The sequence below is a fragment of the Halictus rubicundus genome, chromosome 8, assembly GCF_050948215.1.
Source record: "Halictus rubicundus isolate RS-2024b chromosome 8, iyHalRubi1_principal, whole genome shotgun sequence".
NCBI classification, from domain to species: domain Eukaryota; kingdom Metazoa; phylum Arthropoda; class Insecta; order Hymenoptera; family Halictidae; genus Halictus; species Halictus rubicundus.
Window position 1 is genome coordinate 405,657 of NC_135156.1, and position 20,619 is coordinate 426,275.

Below are 20,619 nucleotides of genomic sequence, written 5' to 3' on the forward strand. Positions count from 1 at the left end.
TTGGTGGTATAATAGCCTTAGCCCTAGAGGTCCTCGTCCCGGCGTTCAGGAGCGTCATGGACGCGAGCCTGCGCCGGGGAGTCTTCCCCACGATGTGGAAAAGAGCGTGCCTGGTTCTCCTCCAAAAGGAGGGGAAACCCGCAGAGTCTCCCTCTGCCTACTGGCCGGTGTGTCTGCTCGACGAGGCGGGCAAGCTATTCGAGAGAATTATTGCTGCCCGCCTCGTTGAGCATCTGTAGCGGGGTGGTCCCGACCTGAGCGACAGCTAGGGGCGCTCCACAATAGACGCCCTGGAGCGCCTGCACCTCCTCCGGGAACAGGCTGTCGCTCGGGCCAGGGTGTTCATCGCCGTGTCGTTGGACATATCCAACGCGTTCAACGCCCTGCCCTGGACGAAGATAATGGGGGCGCTGGACTATTTCCAGGTGCCCCCTTATCTCCGGGAGGTGGTCGGCGACTACCTCCGCGATAGAGAGGTGGCTTACACCGGCCGGTATAATATCGTGCATAGAGGGAGACGCACCGCGGCGTTCCACAGGGGATCTGCTATGCAGATGACACCCTGGTTTACACCGAGGGGAAGGACTGGAGGAGGACCAGGGACCTCGGAAAGGCCGCCCTGGACTGTGTGGTCGGGCGAATCCGGAGGATGGGTCTGACCGTGGCCGCCGCAAAGACCGAGGCGCTCTGGTTGTATGGATCGTCTTGGTCGTGGCGGCCACCCCGTGGTCAGGACCTCTGGATTCGCGTCGCTGAAACCTCCGTAGAGATCGGGCCCAGGATGAGGTACCTGGGCCTGGTCATAGACGGCCGCTGGCGATTCGAAGGACACTTCGAGCTCCTCGCCCCCCCCCCCCAACTGGAGAGTGCGGCGCCGGCTGGCCATACGGGGGTATCGCACCATTTCCGTCGAGGCGGCGGGATTCCTCGCCGTGGTTCCACCCTTCCATGTGGTGGCGGCGGAGCGGGCGAAGCTATACCACATCGCTCGTTCCTTCCGCCGCCCGCCGGGGGTGGATCTCACGCGCGGGGAGGAGGAGGAGCTCGAGGGCCAGAATCGCCTGGCCGGGACGGAAGTATTTTCGGAGTCCACACGTCCGACTGTCCAGGCCCCCCTGCCCATATTCGATATATGGTGCAGGAGGCGGGGAAGGTTGACCTTCCGCCTTACGCAGGTGCTCTCCGGCCACAGTTGCTTCAGAGAGTACCTGCATAAGATGGGGCGGGAGCCGACTGCGCAGTGCCGTGTTAACCTGGGCGGCCGGCCTGGATCTCCGGTTGATTAACCGGGGATCCACGCAGATGTGCGTGCGGCCGCAGGGGGTCGCGGTTGTCGGCCTGACATGGGGTACTCCCTCGGCCACGCGTCGAGTGTCGGGGTGGAGGGTGGCTGAGGAGATCGAAATCGCCTCCGACCATACGCCCATTATTATGGGCGTGTGGCCCGCCCTCCACGCGCGGGGTTCCCGACCGGGCCGGGTTGACCGACGCTATATACGACCCAGGGCGGGGCCGACCCTGTCCGAGCTGGCGCCTGCGCATGGGGCGAGGCTGTTGCGGGAAGTCATGACGGCGGTGTGCGACACCGCCATGCCCCGGAGCCGGTTCGCCCCTAGGAGGGCGGCGTACTGGTGGTCCGCCGGCATTGCGGAGCTCCGGCGTGCTTGCAATGCCGCGCGGCGCCGGTACGGCCGGGCACGCAAGAGGCGCGACGATGAGGAGGAGACGGCGAGGATCGGCGGGGACTACCGAGCCGCACTCGGGGTTCTCCGCAGGGCCATCGTGCGGGCCAAGGCCGACGCGTGTTCGGAGCTCGTCGGCATGGTGGACTCCGATATCCCATAAGAAAAAATCTAATGGTGTTAGATCGGGGGATCGAGGAGGCCATTGACGAGGTCCCCCACCACTTATCGATTTGTTCCCAAATTTTTCGTTCAAAAATTGCCTGGTGATGATTGCAAAATGTGGAGGAGCGCCGTCTTGTTGGAACCACATTTCTCTTCTAACGTGCAGTGGCACATCTTCCAAAAGCGCAGGCAAATGATTTTTTAAGAAATTACAATAACTTGCAGATGTTACAGTTTCTTGAAAAAAATAAGGTCCAATCACAAAATCTCCTATTAGGCCACACCAAACATTTAAAGACCATCGATGTTGAAAGGGAACACATCGCATCCAATTTGGGTTTTCCACGGCCCAATAATGCAGATTATGTCTATTTACATGCCCTGAATTCATAAAAGTGGTCTCATCGGAAAAAAATATTTTGCAGAAAAAGTCGTTTTCCACAACACCCTGCAGCCACTCACAAAATCTTACGCGGTGATCGTAATCTGCTATCGAAAGCTCTTGTGATAAAACCATGTGATATGGATGATACTTTTGCCGTTTCAAAATTCGTTGAATTGATGAACGACTAATATGTGATGTTTGTGCAAGTGTACGTTGACTAATATGAGGATTTAATGTAATTGCAGCAAGAATACTGGCACTACTATTTTCATTAGTGACAGCTTTACTAAGCCGCTTTTCTAAATTATGAAATGTTGCCTGACATTTTTTGATCCCATAACGTTCAAAAAGCATCACTGCTGCACGCCGATAATTTTTTTGGCATTCACCTAACGTTAATAACATATTCACTTCTGTGTCAAAAGTAGCCATAATCACAATGTTACTACTTGAATAACAGCTCTAAACTGAAAACGTTTTCATAGATAAGTGAGTCAAACTCAAGAATTGTAAATATTATTGTTTGTGTTTCTTCATGAATAAGCAAAGGACTCAACGCGTATAATTCCATAACGCTATTTCCGAGCGCTTCAAGTACCTACAACTCGAAACTTCAAACTGTTATATCTCATCATTTAAGTATCTGACAAAAAAATGTTTCAGACAAAATTGACTTGTTTTTTCTGGTAGAATCTAAATATGTAACATTTTATAGGGGGTTCCATTTAAAATTACAAATGTACCTCCCCTCCCCCGTTAAAGGGGAAGGGAGGCCACTTCACGTTTATGTAGTCAGAAAGGCCCTTCAGTTCCATGCAATTTAAGACTAAGAACTTTAAAATCGATGGCATAGTTTTCGAGATATTGAGCTGTTCAGAGTTATGTGGGCCAACCTGTATATAGACGATTGCTCCAGATAATTGCTGGCAACTCGAAGTTGTACCAAGAACCGACGGGCGCATTCGTTGACTCCTGCTTCGAAGGTTAGCGATCTTTTTTATGGCCTATACCTAAGGTTGTGCCTATCTCAAAAGAATAAGGACTACATGTTCTTAAGGAACCTGGTCACAGAGTGGGGGAGGACTTCTCGTCAGTTAGCCTAGAACCGTTCAGGGCCGTGTTTCGTTTAACTTTCCAGCGATTTTGTTGGGTCTAGGTTAGACACGGCAGAAACTGCGCGGATCAACCGCGCGATGCTTATTTACATTAACGTCTCCATATTCGTTCAAATGCGCTATTTCCACTGTGTCTGAACTATCCTTTAGTGTTGTGATTCGTCGAGTGTTGTGAACTGGGGACTTTGGACAGCGTTATTCCACATCGTTATTGTACGTCGTTATTTACATATTATTTAGACAAGTAAGTATTTTCATTACTATTATTTGTGCCGTTGTTGTTTTGCTTATGCCCTTCTGCAATATTTATTTCAGTGTTGTTTTATAACTTTTCTTAATTTTCGTTCCCCACGTCCTTCATTTGCACCATCCCTCCATTCCTCCACCCTCCTCATCGACTTCTCCCCTCCCCCCTCATCATCCAACACTTCCCACATCTTCTCCAGCCATCCTCTTTCCTCATCCATCCTCATACATTCTTTCCACACATGCTCCCATGTCTCAATCATCCAACCACACACTGTACACTTTCTCTCTTCTTCATTCATCCAATATTTTCCCTCTCTCATAACATTTCTCAATCTAAATTTCGCCATCCTCTGCCACCTACTCCCCCCCATTCTTTCTTCAGGTATCCCGGCAAACCCTCTCCCTTTACCATTCCATACCACTTATTGTACTTTGAGTTCCTCATCTTTTCCCATCTTTCCTCCCTCTGCCTTTCCTTCTCCCTTTTTACCAGTTCCTCACTTACCTTCTCTCTCCTCTCCTCCATCATTTCCCCCACCTCCTGCACTGTCCAACCCTTCTCCCCAAAGAAGTCCCGTCTCTCCTTCTCCCACCCTTTCCTTACACTTCCCTCCTATCCCTTCCTCTTATCTCTTCCCAACATAATCGTGCTAATTCCCCTCCTTTGCCCTCTACTAGCATCTTTTCATATCCATGTTCTTAATCCCGCCCTTACCCTCAATAGCTCTCTCTGCAATTCTTCCCTAATCATGTACCCTGGTTTGCACCTTTCTATTCCTAGCACCCACTTTAAGTATCTTTCCTGCATCCTTTCCATACTTTCCCTTTCCTTCCACCCCCACATTTCCACTCCATAGCTCATCACCGGCCATACAAACTTGTCGAAAAGCCAGATTCTCCTACCCCAGTCCTTTCCAAATCTCCTCTTCCCTGTTCCCCACACTTGTTCCATTACTGCCGCCCCTTCCTTATCATTTCCGCCACATGCTCTTCCTGACCACCATCCCTCTTTATTACATACCCTAAATACCTATACTGACTGACCTGGTCTAGTGCCTTACCTTTCCACCTCCACGTCACCTACTTCCACCATCCCCCTCCTCTCCTACACCTCATCACCTTTGATTTTTCCGTGTTTAGCTGCAGTCTTTTCTCGTGCATATAGCGCTTTAGTACCCGTATCATCCCTTTCATCCCTTCCTCCTCTTCCACCAGCATCGCTATATCGTCCGCATATGCCAAGGTGTAGATTCTTCTTCCTCCCACCTTCACCCCTCCCCAACCTCCCCTTTCAAGTCCGCCAACAATAACATGAACAGCAATGGGCTTAGCGGGCACACCAGTCTCACCCCTCTTGCTGAACCAAAACATTTCGCCTTCCTCGTCCCCCACTCTTACCTTACCTCTCGTTTCCTTTAAAATCTCCTCACATCTCCCTACTAACCCTTCCCTCACTCCCTTTCTTCTCATCGCCCCTACCAATATATCCCTGTCCACTGAATCAAATGCCGCTTTCAGATCCACAAATAATATTACCATCTTTCTTTCCTTCCTCCTTATCTGCCTGTTCACCAGATAGTTCAACTCATATATGTTGTCCACACACCCTAACCCTTTCCTGAATCCCGTCTGAATCATAGGTAACAGTCTCTTCTCCCCCACCTCCTTTCTCATTCTTTCCGCCAATATCGTTGCGTATACCTTGTATGCCGTTTGCGTTAGCGTCACTCCCCTGGAATTCCCCACCTTTCTACTTTCACTTTTCTTCGCTATCGGAACCACTACTCCCTCCGTCCAGTCATCCGGCCATCCTTCCCCCCTCCATACCCTATTGCACACCCTCCATAACCACTCCTCCACTTCTTCCCCTCCATACTTCCACACCTCGTTCGGTATTCCATCCCCCTGCCACTTTTCCCTCTTTCAAACCCTTCACCATCCTGCTGACCTCCCTCCTTGCTATTTCCTCTTCTCCCACTCGTCCATCCTTATTTTCTCATCCACCCGTGACCCTTTCCTCCTTTCCTTCCTTATCAGCTGCCATACTGGACTTTCCGTTTTTATACCCTCCACCTCCCTTTCCCATTTTTCCCTCTCTTTTTTCTTCTTCTCCTCGCATAGTTCCCTATACGCTCTCTTCTTCTACCTAACTTCTGACCCGTCTCCTCTTTCTCCAACTCCTCAGCTGCATCCTCACCTTCCTTTTTTCTTCTCTGCATTCCTCATCCCACCAGCCTTTCCTCTCCCCTCTCTTCTTTTTCCCCATCCCCTCTAGTACCTCCTTTATTTTACCTTTCAACTCTTTCCAATGCTGCTCCACTCCCTTCTCTCCTCCACCCTTCTTCCCAAATTTCTCCCTGAACTCCTTCACCCCTTCCTCCGCTCGAATTCCCCCTCTTCCCTATAAACGTCCATTTCCCTGACTCACCTCCCTTCACGTTCCCGTTTAATATCCCCCACCTTTTCTCCCCTAGATATCCACATAACCTCCTTCCTTCCGCGTTTATCTCCGCATCTTTGGATTTCCTGTTTTCCTTCCCCCTTTCCCCCCTCCTCTCCTTCCTCTCCCTCTCCCCTCTATCCATTCTCCCAATTCCTCCAACTTACTTTACTCGTTTCCCTGCTCTTCTAACCAGTACACCTCTATTTCATCCCATCGCTTCATTCTTCCATTTACCCACATTTTCATATATTGTTTCTTTCCTTTCATCCTCTCCTCCTCCGCTAAGTCATCGTCCAACCTTTCCTTTCGCCTTCTTAGTTTACTCCTTTCCCCCATCGCTTTCAATTTCTGTTCCCTATCGACCATCTTCACCAACCCCATCCCACTCCCATGCTTTCCTACCACGCCTATCTTTTTTATCTCCTTAATTCCGTCGTCCTTCAGTCCCATTACCTCCCACACCCTCTTCATCTCCTTTCCTAGGTCCTTTCCCTCCGTTTATATCCCTCTTACTACTTTGTCTCTCATCTCATTCCTTCCTATCTTGTTTAACCTCCATTTTTCTTATTCTCTTGCTATTCTCCTCTATTTCTTTCCCATCCTACCTTCCACGCCTTTCCGCTCTCCCCCTCCTTTCCCATCTCTCCATCTCCCCTACCAACCCTTTTTTTTCGTGGGAAAATGCTTTACGCATTCCCCGACTCCCTGGGGAGAGTCGGGGTTATGTGGGACTGCCCTTGGGGGAAATCCCATGGGGGTACCCACTAAAAACCCACGCCCACCTAAGCTAAAGGGGAGGTGCCTGGATCACGCGAGTACTCCACAGGACACCTCCCAGCTATCATCATACCCCGGGAGAGGGGTTAACCTCCCCCACTGCCTACGCTATAAGACCCCGGGCGGAGGGACCCGCCCGGTGTCCCCATCCCTGGAGCCTTCGGATTGGGCTTCCCGCGCCCCAGCTCGGTCCACCTACAGCTCCCGGAGTCTTCGTGCCCCGCTCGGAGCCGGTATCCCGAAGGAACCAGCCCCGGCCGAGGCAAGAAGACGCCGCCACCGGAAGGAAGGGCCGTCGGAGGCGCGATCCGGCACGCCCCGACCCTTCCTTTCCCCAAACCCCCCACGGATCCCCCTCCCCAATCGGGGAGGGACGGACCAACACCCCCCCCCCCCGCACCGGGAAACTAACCCGGGGGGTGTCGGCCTATCACGGGGGGAACTATGCTCCCCCCCGGGGGCCCGGGTCAGCTCACGCCCCGGGCCCCCAAGTTCGCCGCCTCCAATGGTGGGGGCATAACAGGGCGCGGGGGAACTCCCCGCGCCAACCCCACTCCGCCCCCCACCACCAGGGGCACACGTTGACGCGGGGGAGACCCCCGCGCCCTCCCAGCCGTCGCCACCCCCCTCCTGGGGGGCACACGTCGGCGCGAGGGTCGTCCCCGCGCCCACACCCTCCTGGCCGAGCCCGGGTCCTGCTCCCGGGCCCGCTCGGCGGCCTCCTTCCGAGTCATTACGACCTCACAGAAGGAGGCCACCGCTCTCCACGACCCCTCGCTGTCCACCATGTGGTCGACCACGGTCGGTAGCGAGAGGTCCCACCCGCCCACTGCGTCTCTAAGGACACGGCGCGGCTCGGCCCAGGCCGGGCACTCCTCTAAGGTGTGCCGCGCCGTGTCCACATCCTCGTCGCAGTGGTGGCACTGCGTGGTCGGCTCCCGCCCCATCCTATGCAGCTACTCTCCGAAACAACCATGACCGGAGAGCACCTGCGTGAGGCGGAAGGTCAGCCTTCCCCGCCTCCCGCACCATATAAGAAATATGGGCAGGAGTTCCCGGACAATCGGACGTGCGGAGGGTGCCAGGAGCACCCTCGATTCCGCAAATACGTCCGTCCGGGCCTGGCGTTTCTGAGCCTCGAGCTCCTCCTCCTCCTCGCTCGTGAGTTCCACCCCCGGCGGGCGGCGAAACGAGCGGGCGATATGGTATAGTTTCGCCCGCTCCGCCGCCACCAAATGGAGTGGTGGAACCACGGTGAGGAGACCCGCCACCTCCCCAGAGATGGTGCGGTACCCCCGTATGGCCCGCAGGGCCAGCCGTCGCCGCACTCTTTCTAAGAGGTCTTGGCTTTTCTGGCTGGCCCCGAGCGAGCGGTGCCACACGGGGGCCCCATATAGGGCAATGGACCGCACCACCTCCATATAGAGGCGGTCCCCTACCAACCCTTCTGCCTTATCTACCCTTCCTTTCAGTCTATCCAGTCTCTCCTCTATCCTTTCCCCGCTTACTCATCCCTCTCCTACTTCATTTTCTTCTTCATCTCCCTAACCACCACCATCATTTTCCCTCATCATACCCTCCAATCCTCTAATAGTTGTTCCTGCCTCCTTCCGTTCCTCATTCGGTGACCTTCGCGTTACCATGCTCTTCTTAAATATCACGCCTTCCTCCTCCCCTTCCATCCCCTTTTCCCTTTTCCTTTCTTTCCATAGATTCTTCAGACTACTCCCACTTCCGTGGTGGTCCCGATCTGAGCGGAGGGAAGGGGAAAGGAGAACAGAAAATCCAAAGATGCGAAGATAAACGTGGAAGGAAGGAGATTTGGGTATCTGGGAGAGAGAGGGTGGAGGATTTTGAATGGGAATGTGAAGGGATACGAGGCGTTGGAATATGTATATAGGGTGGAAAGGGAACTCGGTGATTGATTATGTGTTAGGTAATGAGGATACAAGGGATGGAGTGGAAAGGATGGAGATTGGGGAAAGGGTAGATTCAGATCACCTACCCCAGACGGTGTAGCTTAACGGAGAAAGGGGAGGTAGAAGAAAGAGAGGAGATGCAGGGAGGAGAAGGGTGGTAGGATGTTGGACGGTGGAAGGGGTGATGGAATTCAGAGAAAGATTTGGGAAGAAGAGTGGAGGAGGATTGGAAAAAGTTGAAAGGAAAAATAAAGGAGGTGTTAAAGGAGATGGGGTGACAGAAAAAAAGGGGAGAGGAAAGGATGGAGGGATGAAGAGTGCAGAGAGGAAAAGGGAAGGTGAGTTCAGAGTACTACGCGAGGAGAAGAAGAAGAAGGAGAGGGGAAATGGTAGAGGGAGGTGGAGGGTATGACAACGGAGAGGCAAGTGTGGAGGTTGATAAGTACGGAAAGGAGAAGAGCATCGAGGGTGGATGAGAGAATAAGGATGGAAATGTGGGATAAACATTTCAAGGAGCTGTTGGGGGGAGTAGAGTGAAGGGTGAGAAAGGGAGGGTTAAAAAGAAGAGCGGAGGATGGAGAGGAAGAAATAGAAAGCGAGGAGGTCAGCAGGGTGATAAAGGGTATGAAATAGAGAAAAGCGGCGGGAGGGATGGGATACCGAACGAGGTGTGGAAATATAGAGAGAAAAAGGTGGAGGAGGTGGTTATGGAGGGTTTGTAAAAGGGTGTGGAGGGGGGAAGGATAGGCCGGATGATTGGCGGGAGGGAGTAGCGGTGCCAATAGTGAAGAAAAAGGAAAGCAGAAAGGTGAGGGACTACCGTGGGGTAACGCTAATACAAACAGCGTACGAGGTGTACGCCGCGGTGTTGGCGGAATGGTTTAGACAGGAAGTGGAGGGGAAGAGGATGTTGCCTGAGAGTCAGACGGGTTTCAGAAAAGGGTTGGGGTGTATACACAATATTTATATGTTGAACTATCTGATGAGCAAGCAGGTGAAGTGGGAGGAAAGAAGGTTGGTAATAATGTTCGTGGACCTGAAAGCGGCATTTGGCTCGGTAGACAGGGAGATACTGATAAGGGCGATGAGAAAGGGGGTGATGGAAGGACTGATGGGGAGATGTGAGGTGGAAGAAGGTGGCATGGAGGTGGAAGGGTAAGGTGTTAGAGGAGATCAGTCAATACAGATATCTGGGGTACGCAATAAAGAGAGATGGGGGACAGGAGGCATATGCGGCGAAAAGGGTAAGGAAGGGGAGCGGTGTTAAGAATGTATGTACCAGAGATCTCATTTGAATGAGTAAGACTCGCGCGCTTCTCTGATTCTTGGTTCTGATAAGAGGGGATGCGTTACGCCTATTGGCTCTAGCGATTCGCGAGGAACCGTCCTCACCTTTAGTCCGGTATGAACACGTGTCTACCACAGTCGCATTCCAATGTACGTCTCCTTTAACTTTTACTTGTGCTTTCTGCTTTCTTATATTAAACCTTTTTGATACTCTGTGCTACAAAACTCTTTACCAAAAACCACAACAAGCGGCGGTAATGTGACAAGTTTGGGGGATAGGAAAGAAGAGATTTGGAAAGGACTGGGGTAGGAGGATTTGGTTATTTGCTAAACTTATTTGGTCGGTGGTGAGTTATGGAGTGCGAATATGGGGGTGGAAGACGAGCGAAGGTATGGAAAGACTGCAGGGAAGATATTTCAAGTGGGTCCTGAGGGTTGTCACGTCCTGTGGTTCGACCGCTCATGAATAAGACAAATAAAACTTCAGATAAAGAATTATTGTGAACTATTGTTCAAACCCAATGATGTCACGCGAGGAGAAGAAAACAAATAGGATTAAGATAGGCGTTAAAAATTCTAGGAAGTTAGATAGCGCACAAATAGATTCCAATTTATCTTTCTGCAAGACACGCAGTGAAGATCGGTTACACCCTGCGAATAAACAAAAAGGGTGTCCAATTATACTAAATTACAAGAAAGGATGTTGACTTCATGGTAAGAGTGACGACACATTAGCTAGAAAATATCAAGAAGATTAGAAGATTAAAAATGTAAGGTAGAGACTCCTGAGTCAGCATCCTAGTGAAACAATGAACTGTCCATTTTATAAAAGGGAACCACCCCCTCAAAGATCGATCATTCCGTTATAGAGTTTTGCTCAGCTTGATTCGTTACGTTGTTACGTTCGCTAGTTCATTCAGTTCATTCCGTTAGATACGTCGCTTAGTTATTAACAGTCTGTCAAGTTATAAAACAGTTTCGCCAGTTCATTCCGTTAAAATATAACGTCAGTTCAGTTTCGGTTCTTAAAAGTGCCGCGAAGTGTTTTTTTTAAAAGTGCCCAGTGACCCCTACAAAGCACAGCGACTCCTACAAAGCCCGGCGTTTCCGACTTGCGAGCGATTCGGAAAACCAGCGACTTCTACAAAACCCGGCGAATTCGACTTGCGAGCGCACTTCCGAAACCAGCGACCCCAACTTGCGAGGGATACTTAAAAATCAGCGATTCTGACTTGCGAGCGAATCAGAAAACCAGCGACTCGGTAATACTAACATTATAGTTATTATTGTCATAAAACGAAAACAATTGTAAGCCCTCTAGTATATGCGCTAACTATATAAAATCCCTATTTGTAAAAATATCTGATTCAGCACCTAATATTGAATAAATTAATAATTTTGTTGTTTTTTGAAAATAAGAATACAAGTTATGTAAACAATTCTCAATTTCCTGAAGCGTAGCCGGTGAATGCAGGTAGGTTCGAAACTGCGTCCTATTCCCTAAAAATCATAATCCGTCCCACCTGGGACGTAACAAAATTTTTTTTTTTTCTAGCTAATGTGTCGTCACTCTTACCATGAAGTCAACATCCCTTCTTGTAATTTAGTATAATTGGACACCCTTTTTGTTTATTCGCAGGGTGTAACCGATCTTCACTGCGTGTCTTACAGAAAGATAAATTGGAATCGATTTGCGCGCTATCTAACTTCCTAGAATTTTTAACGCCTATCTTAATCTATTTGTTTTCTTCTCCTCGCGTGATATCATTGGGTATGAACAATAGTTCACAATAATTCTTTATCTGAAGTTTTATTTGTGTTTGGGAATGGGTGGCTGGGACAGCCTTGTCGGAAGGCTTGGAAATTCGAGGCGGATGGTCGGAAACGGATAGGGCGAAAACTCCGAGCGCCGGGACTGTGCGAACGGAAAATCGGATCGAGCACGTGGTCGGTCGAGAAGAAAAGAATGCACTTCACGTTGTCACACTTGTACTTGTAATAAAGGTTCAGACTTAATTGTTCAAACCCTGCGTACACGATACACGTTATGTGATTTGCCCGGTAAGCGCGGTACTCTCCGAAATCACGGCTCAATAAAAACGGTTTGGTGTCACGTGCGATCGCTTAGACGGTTCGTAGAAAAGGAAGGCCGATTCCGGCAATCGCTCACGGATATTCGCTGCCCGCGAGCACGGTAATTGGTCGGCGCGCCGTGGGCCGATTCGCAGAGACGGACGTGCTCGGGAGCTAATTAGCGCTGCGCCTGAGCGCGCGCGGTTTTAAATAGTGCAAAGTCGCGGGATCGGCCCGCTGCCCGTATTGCTCGGAGCAACTCGTCGCCGATTCCCGAACACGCCGCCCCCCCCCCCGTTGAACGGGTACGTGCAACACGGGATTGCCGTGGCGCAAGCGCATTACAATTTTCGCACGTACGTGCATCCTCGGCGGCCGGAACGAGTGATCGGCGGATTCGGCTGATGTCGGTAATGTTCGAGTGTGGTCGGTCGCCCGCTGTCACACGCCGAACTGCGTAATTTGGCTGACAATCGGTGTCGTGGTTCGAATGTCGCGTACAGGTAAGTGACGAATATACATATACAACTTAAGGCTAATTAAATCTACTTAAAGCTACGCGGTATGTACAATTATACAGGGGGACGTAGCTTCACGTGCTAATGGACGCGTCGCTCGCCTCGTTTATCGCGACCGGGAGGAAACAGAGTGTCGCGATCGGGCGTTTGAATTCGGCATGGGCTGTTTTGACGGTGACGACTCGAACGAGCCCATCATCGCCCGGATGGCACGCTACGATACGGCCCAGTGCCCACGTGCACGGAGGAGTGTTGGTGTTCCGGAGCAGGACTATCTGGCCGACTTTGGTTAGGTTTTGCCTGGTTTTCCATTTGGGACGCTGGAGGAGTGTCTGCACGTAGTCGGTCATCCAGGCTCTCCAGAAGGTCTCCGTGAGTCGTTGGATGAGTTGCCATCGGGACAGCCGATTCTCCGCCAGGTGCAGGGCACTGGGTTCCGGACTCGCGACGAGGGCGGCACCGATTAAGAAATGTCCCGGTGTCAGGACGGAATAGTCGTCGAGGCATTCGGACGTCGGAGCGATCGGGCGGGAGTTGAGGCACGCTTCGGCGCGGCAGAGGAACGTCGACAACTCCTCGAAGGTAAGCGTGTGCGCACCGATGCACCGTTTTAGGTGGTGCTTGACACTTTTGACCGCTGCCTCCCACAGTCCTCCAAAGTGAGGGGCTGTGGGGGGTAGAAAGTGCCAAGTTACCCCGTCGATAGCGAGTTTATTGTGGACGTCGGTATCGCGAGTGGCGGCGCGGTACGCTGTCGTTAGCTCGCGATTCGCCCCGTGGAAGGTGGTGCCGTTATCGGAGGACATAGAGCGCGGGAGGCCTCTTCGGGAGACAAACCGATGATAGGCGGCGAGAAACGCTGCTGATGTGTAATCTGATACAACTTCTAAATGAATTGCCTTCGTGGTGAGGCATATGAATACGGCGATGTACGCCTTCTGCGACTTGTGTCCCCTTCCACGAGCGGTTCGAACCTAGATCGGGCCTGCATAGTCGACGCCGGTGTGAATGAACGCTCTTTCAGCTTTAGTGATGCGTAAGGCTGGCAGATCCCCCATGAGCTGGTGAGGAATAGCAGCCCGCTCCCGGGTGCATGGAACGCACCGGTACAACACAGCTCGTACTGTTGCACGTGCTCGCAGAATCCAGTATTCATGTCGGAGGCACGCGAGGGTGAGCTGAGGTCCCGCATGAAGGTGAGTAAGATGGGTATAGTGTATGAGGAGTGACAGGAGAGGATGGGAGCGAAGGATGATGGGTTCGTTTTCGGTTTCAGGCTGCGCCTTCGACAGCCGTCCTTTGGCTCGGATGAGCCCGTCAGAATCGAGGTACGGGTTCAAGGAGGATAACGGACTCGATTTGGGAACGGTCCCGTGAGCGGCGAGTGTGAGCAGCTCCTGAGGGAATGTATCGGCTTGGATGCGCTTGAGCCAGTGGCGTTTTGCTTCTGCGACTTCGTCCGGGAGGAGGGCCGTCGTTGTGCAGCCGCGAGGTTGCGACCGCAGCCTCTTGATGAAGCGCTGCACATACGCGGTCACCCGGATCAGCTTCGGCCACGACGAGTAGCGTGAAGCCAAATTGACCTGGTCGGCAACTGAGACCATGCTGGCGATGGAGACAGGTCGCGCTTCGCATTCTGTGTGCGAAGTGGAGTCGAAGGTGCGAGTCGGCCAAGCCTCAGAAGGTTTTTCGAGCCAGGTTGGCCCATGCCACCAGAGTGGGTGACTCTGCAGTTCGCGTGGAGATATGCCTCTGGATGCACAATCGGCAGGATTGTCCTGCGTTGGGACATGATGCCAGAGCACGTCAGGAAGAGACGCTTGGATTTTTGCGACTCGGTTTGCGACAAAGGTCTTCCATTTCGCCGGAGATTGGCTGAGCCAGGTGAGGACGATGCTCGAGTCGGTCCAGCAGTGGGTTTCGCACTGTTCGTACCGTAACGATGAGCGTACGAACGCGACGAGACTGGCGAGTAGGAGCGCGGCGCTCAATTCAAGGCGAGGCACGCTAATGGTTTTCACGGGGGCCACCCGTGATTTTGCTATAAGGAGTTCGATTTCTACTCGGCCATCCTGAAGCACGCTGCGAATATAAACGGCTGCAGCGTAGGCCGTCGAGGAGGCGTCGGCGAAGCCGTGAAGACTTCGCCTTCGGACAGGGCCCGACGCTATGGGACAAGGGATCTGGATCGCCTCAAGGTCCGGAAGATTACCGAGATAGGTTTGCCACTCGTGACGAAGCCTGTCGGGAATAGGTTCGTCCCAATCGCACCGTGCCGCCCACAGTCGCTGCATTATCAGCTTGGCCGTGACGACGACCGGGGCGATCCAGCCTAGCGGGTCGAAGAGACGTGCCAGGGCTGACAGGACCGCTCTCTTTGTGTTGGTTGGCTCGGTGGAGTGATGGAGCCGAATCTGGAATCGGTCTAGCGCGGGGATCCACGCTATCCCGAGTATTGGGATCGTGTCGGTGGTGGTGATCGATTTGGTCGATGCTAGTCCGTGATCCGCTGGGTCAATGTCCTCGAGCAGGGACGATGTGTTGCTCGCCCACTTAGCAGCGCGATCAGCTGATCGCGAGTTCGTCGCAGGAGCTCCGGGCTGTCGGCACCGAATAGACAGTCATCGACGTAGGTTTGGTCTTGCAAGACCGGAACGGCCAGGGGGAATCGCTGCCCTTCGTCAACAGCCAGCTGCTGGATGACTCGCAGCGCTTGGAAGGGAGCTGAGGATGTCCCGTAAGTAACGGTTCGGAGTTGGTACTCCTTAATCGGTTCGGTTGGCGAAATGCGCCACAGGATTCGCTGATAGTTGAGATCGTGCTCATTGACTTTAATTTGGCGGTACATTTTAGTGATGTCGGCCGCGTAGACGAACCTAGACTGCCTCCAGCGAAGCAGGATGGCAATCAAGTCGCCTTGGAGCTTTGGACCCGGTAGAAGGTGGTCGTTCAGAGACTGGCCATTGGTGGTACGACAGGACGCGTTGAAGACCACGCGTAGGCTCGTCGTGGAACTACTCTCTCTGAACAACGCGTGGTGCGGAATATAGTACGATTGTTCGGAGGAGTGGATTGGTGCTACCGGGGTTTGCCGCATGTGACCGAGGACTTCGTACTCACGCATGAAGTCCTGATAAAGGGCCGCATGGGCAGGGTTGGAGTGCAGGCGTTGTTCGACACGCTGCAGGCTCCGAAGAGCGGCGAGGCGTGAATCGCCTAATTCGAGAGGTGGCTCATGACGAAATGGTAGGCGGACGACGTAGCGTCCATCTGGATCACGGGTATGTGTTTTACGAAAGTGGTTCTCGCACTGTTCGTCGTCCTTCGTAAGGAACCTACAGGTAGAGATTTCCTCGATTTCCCAGAACCTTCTGAGGGCTTGGTCGAGCTGCTCAATGTTGGCGCAGTGATGGACACCGATGGACGATAGGGTTGGAGAGGATGCAACGGGACCGGATAGGATCCACCCGAAAGTGGTATTCTGGGCAACCGGCGTTGCAGGTAAGCCCCTTCGTATGCCTCCGACTATGACCTGGCTATATAAGTCGGCCCCGATGATGAGGTCGATCGGCTCCGAGCTCATGGGGTTTCTGTCGGCCAGCTCCAGGTCTGAAAGGTGAGACCAATTAATATCAGTTCGTTTTTTAGGTGGCACGTAATTCGTGAGCGTTTTTAATATCACCGCCGTCGTCGAGTATGCAGGTTGATCCTTCATCGCTGGAGAAACGGTGATTCGAACCGTGGAGTGTGCGACGGATTGCGTTTCGCCGATACCGGTGACTCGAATTAGTGTCCGCGTTCGGTGGAGGCGCAGCAACTGAGCGGTCCGTTCTGAAATTAATGTCGCCGCGGAGCCCTGGTCCAGGAGCGCACGGACGGTGGTACGCCGACCGTGTGGTGAATGTACCTGTACATGGGCAGTCGATAAAAGCACGCCGTAACGAGTTGGCGAGTCGGAGACCAGATTGGCGCTGATCGTGGGCTCGTTATCGGACGCGACGACCGGATTCGGGTTTGCGACGTGCTGATCTTCGGAGGCGCGTGGAAAATGTAAGAGCGTGTGATGCCGCTGCTTGCATTCCTTACAGTGGTGCTGGCTCGTGCATTGCGCGCTCGCGTGTTTAGCCGAGAAACAGTTGATACAGCGTCGCTGTGTTTTGATTGTATTGTAGCGGTCGGACGGCGATTGAGCGACGAACGTCGGGCACCGGTAAATAAGGTGGTTCTTTCGACAAACAGAACAGGTCACGGTGGAGACAGCGGTCGCGTGCGTAGCGAGTGACTTTGTTTTCGGTCGTTTCACGATTACGGTTTCGGTTGGACCTCCAATTTGAATCGGCGCCATGGCTTCGAGCGCTCGCGATCGCGACTCGAGGAACGTGTCGAATTCGGCGTACGTTGGAAACTCGTTCGCGTTTTCTAGTTTGAGTTCCCACGCTTTCCGCGACGATCGGTCTAGCTTTTGAACGCCGAGGAAAACAATAATATCGCTCCATTGATCAACGGGACGTTTTAGATTTCTGAGCGCCTGTGTAGAAACGTTGATTCGGTCGCGTAGGTCACGTAATTCTCGCGAGGATTCGGAGATGACTTGTGTAAGGGCGAGTAACTGTTAAACGTATCTGGTTCGACGGCGAGATTTTGACTGACTCTTCTCGGTCGATGCAGTCCTTTTATACTCGATCGCACATACATTATATGGCGAAGTCGGCAGATCACCAAAGGGCGTCATTGGCGGCCGCCGCGTTCCGCCGAGATCGTCGGTTCTTTTGGCCGGCAACTACAATGTCGCACGTTGCCGCCGCGCTTTGCCGATCGCACACGTGCGTATCCCTACAATTCGGCCATCCTGACCTTTTAATCGTCCCGATTAAACTAATACGTCTTAAACTACTTATGAATACCGGCGCTATTTATACTATATACCTAATACTAGTAACGCATAAATCTTACAATAATCGTATAAAATGATGGATCTTTGGCACGGATGTTTAACTGGATAGCCAGGGACGCATATTGCACGCAGCCCACGCCCCCTGATACGGTACTTGGGTGATCTGGAATCCCTCGATATCTTTCACAATATATCGGTCGTTTCGCAAAACGCGTGCCACCTCGTACAGCCCCTTAAATTTCGGTACCAGCTTGGTGCAGTCACTGGAATTTACAAAATTTGCTATCATTACCTTATCCCCGACTTGGTACTGTAAGGCTGGTTTACGCTTTTTATCGTACAACTTTTTATTGGCGTTAAAACTTTGGTGTATTCGTAAAGCCGCCTTCTCACGTGTCTTATTTAGATTTCGCTCAGTTTTTAAAGCTCCGGAAGACTCGAGTATATTTCTGACGGCGTCGATCGCTTTTCCGCGTTGGGGCACTCCGTACAATAATACGCTGGGAGTTTCACCGGTCGACTTGTTGACAGAATTATTTATGGCGAACTCTACTTCTTCGAGTACTTCGTACCAATGCGCGTTACGTTCGTCGACTAATTTTGATATCATTGGGATGATAGTACGGTTCATTCTTTCCGCTTGGCCATTTGCCTGCGGCATTGCGGTTGCGATTTTAATGTGTTGTACATCGTGATCTTTTAAGAAATGTTCGAACTCGTGCGCGGTAAAACAGTTGCCTCTATCTGATACAATGCGCAATGGTCTACTGTAGGTCGCGAAATGGTGTTTTAAGCACTTAATTACCTCGGCGGTACTCGTACTTTTTGTGGGGTATATTTTTGTATATTTTGTAAAGCCATCTACTACTAAGAGAATGTAGCGGTACTTTAGAGACTGTTTCTTCGACATAGGTCCTAGGTGATCAATGTGCAGTGTAGAAAACGGTTTATTATCTTTCGGTATTTCGTGTAACATGCCCTCTTGCCGTCCGGATTTCGGTGAAAATGCTATGCACTTTAAACAATTCTTAACATGCTTCATAACTTTTTCCCTCATGTTAGGGAACCAGTAGCTATTCATAATATTTGTTATTGTTTTCTCTGGTCCGACATGCCCTAGCTCATTATGGTATTGATGCATTATACTGCCTTCTAACGTTGCCGGAACAAAAAATAAAGCGCGATCGTCCATTTTGCGGTAAACCGACCCATTTATCATTTCGAAAAGTTTGTCTTCCGATTTTTCTAACTTCTGACGTATTTTCTGAATTTGCTCGTCCTGTTGTTGGCATAAGGTTAAATTTCTGTCTAAAGTGTTATCCTGCAGTACTAGAACCTGCCTACTTAACGCATCGACGTGCCTCATTCTTGTACCCGCTCTATGTTCAAGTTTGTAATCGTAGTCTTGTAATTCTAATGCCCACCGTGCGATTTTAGGGTTTGTTTCTTTTTTCTTAAGCGTTAGGCTAAGCGCCTGACAATCCGTGACTACTTTGAACGGCACTCCGCATAGGTACGGGCGAAATCGGCGCAGTGCGTAGATTATAGCGAGTGTCTCTAGCTCGAAACTATGGTATTTGGATTCGAGACTATGGGTGGAACTTTTGGTCGGCCTTCTTCTGTAACAGAATAGCGCCGAAACCTATCGCACTGGCATCGCAATGTAATTCTGTTTCGTCACGCGGACAGTAAATTCCCAGAATGGGTGCCTGTATTAGGCATTCTTTTAACGCGTCAAACGCTTCCTTTTCTTTGGGACCAAATTTAAATTTACATTTTTCCTTGATTAGGTCATATAGAGGCTTGGCAATGATTGAAAAGCCTTCTATAAACTTTCTGAAATACGAAGAGAGGCCTAGAAAACTTTGCACTTCGCGTACGTTACGCGGAACTGGGAATTTTTGTACATTCTCGATACCGCGTTCGGTGGGTCTGATGCCGTCGTTCGTTACCCTATATCCCAAGTATTCAATTTCTGTTTCCAAAAATTTACATTTGTCCATGCGTAGTTCCAACTTATTTGCGACGCATAGTTGGAAAACCTTTCGTAAGATTTCTAGGTGGTGTTCGATCGTTACCGATGCAATTAAAAAATCGTCTAGATATACCGACACGTCCCCGCTGTTAATTAGATTTTTGAATATCCCTGTCACGTATCTTTGGAATCTTAGGGGACCCCCTTTTAAACCGAACGGCATTTTGGTGCATTCATATTGTCCGAACGGCGTAACAAACGAGGTATATTTGACCGAATCCTCGTGCATTCTGATATGAAAGAATCCGTCTCTCAGATCTAGCGATGAGAAGTATTTTTTACCTTGTAATAGGTCTAGCTGATCTTCAATTAAGGGCAACGGAAAATTATCGCGTACCGTTACTTTGTTTAGTACTCGAAAATCTATACACATTCGGGTTTCCCCGTTTTTCTTTTTCGTTAAGACAATCGGTGACGCGTATTCGGATGTACTTTCTCTAATCGCGCCTTTTGCCAACCAGTCGTCCAGGATTTCCCTTAATTTGTCTTTTTCTACAAACGACAATCTACGTGGCGTGAAATGGAATGGTTTGCTGTCGTACAGTCTAAGTTCCAGCACGTTTTCCGTTTGCGGATGTTTCAGGCGAGTTGGATTAACGTACTCTTCCTCGAATAGCCGGTAGAATTTTTCTTTCGTTTCGTACGGTAACGTTCTATTGATCGTGGGACGCGACGCTGATTTAAGGGTATCCGATGCTATCTCGATATTCATTATCTCCGAGATCTCTTTGTCTACCGTGAACGAGAGCTTAGCCAATTTTATAAAATCCCGGCCTAAAACTAACGCACTTCGCATTGTCTCATCCGTCACAACCCGCAGTGATATATCGAGTTCGCGTCGCTGGAAATTTATTTTCGCTTTGATGTCGCCAATAATCGTCAGAGTGCTATCGTTTATCCCGGAAAATCTACTACTTTTCACGGTTTTTGTAACTAGATGTCGCGGAACCTGACCTTGTTTTACAAAACTGATTGGACTACCGGTATCAATTAACGCTCTTACTTCGATTGTTGTTTTGTCTTCGTGTTTTCTGGTCGGTAATTGATAGGTGAGCGATCGCGATACTCGCTTCGCCC

The 20,619-nt window shown here is 51.0% G+C and overlaps 3 long non-coding RNA genes across 3 annotated transcripts in view; 2 read left to right on the top strand and 1 right to left on the bottom strand.

Moving 5' to 3' along the window:
• Positions 1-20,619, bottom strand: part of LOC143356656 (uncharacterized) — a 388,872-nt gene that overhangs the window by 317,569 nt on the left and 50,684 nt on the right. The gene's annotated exons all lie outside the window — the stretch shown is intronic.
• The window catches only part of LOC143356654 (uncharacterized), a 707,545-nt gene continuing 690,142 nt past the window's right edge, over positions 3,217-20,619 (top strand). The window contains exon 1 of the long non-coding RNA XR_013082715.1: positions 3,217-3,443. This is a non-coding gene — a long non-coding RNA (uncharacterized LOC143356654). The remainder of the gene's footprint in view (positions 3,444-20,619) is intronic.
• Positions 15,706-16,266, top strand: LOC143356332 (uncharacterized). Its single transcript, XR_013082654.1, has 3 exons — positions 15,706-15,894; positions 15,979-16,114; positions 16,250-16,266. It is a non-coding gene; the product is annotated as an uncharacterized LOC143356332 (long non-coding RNA).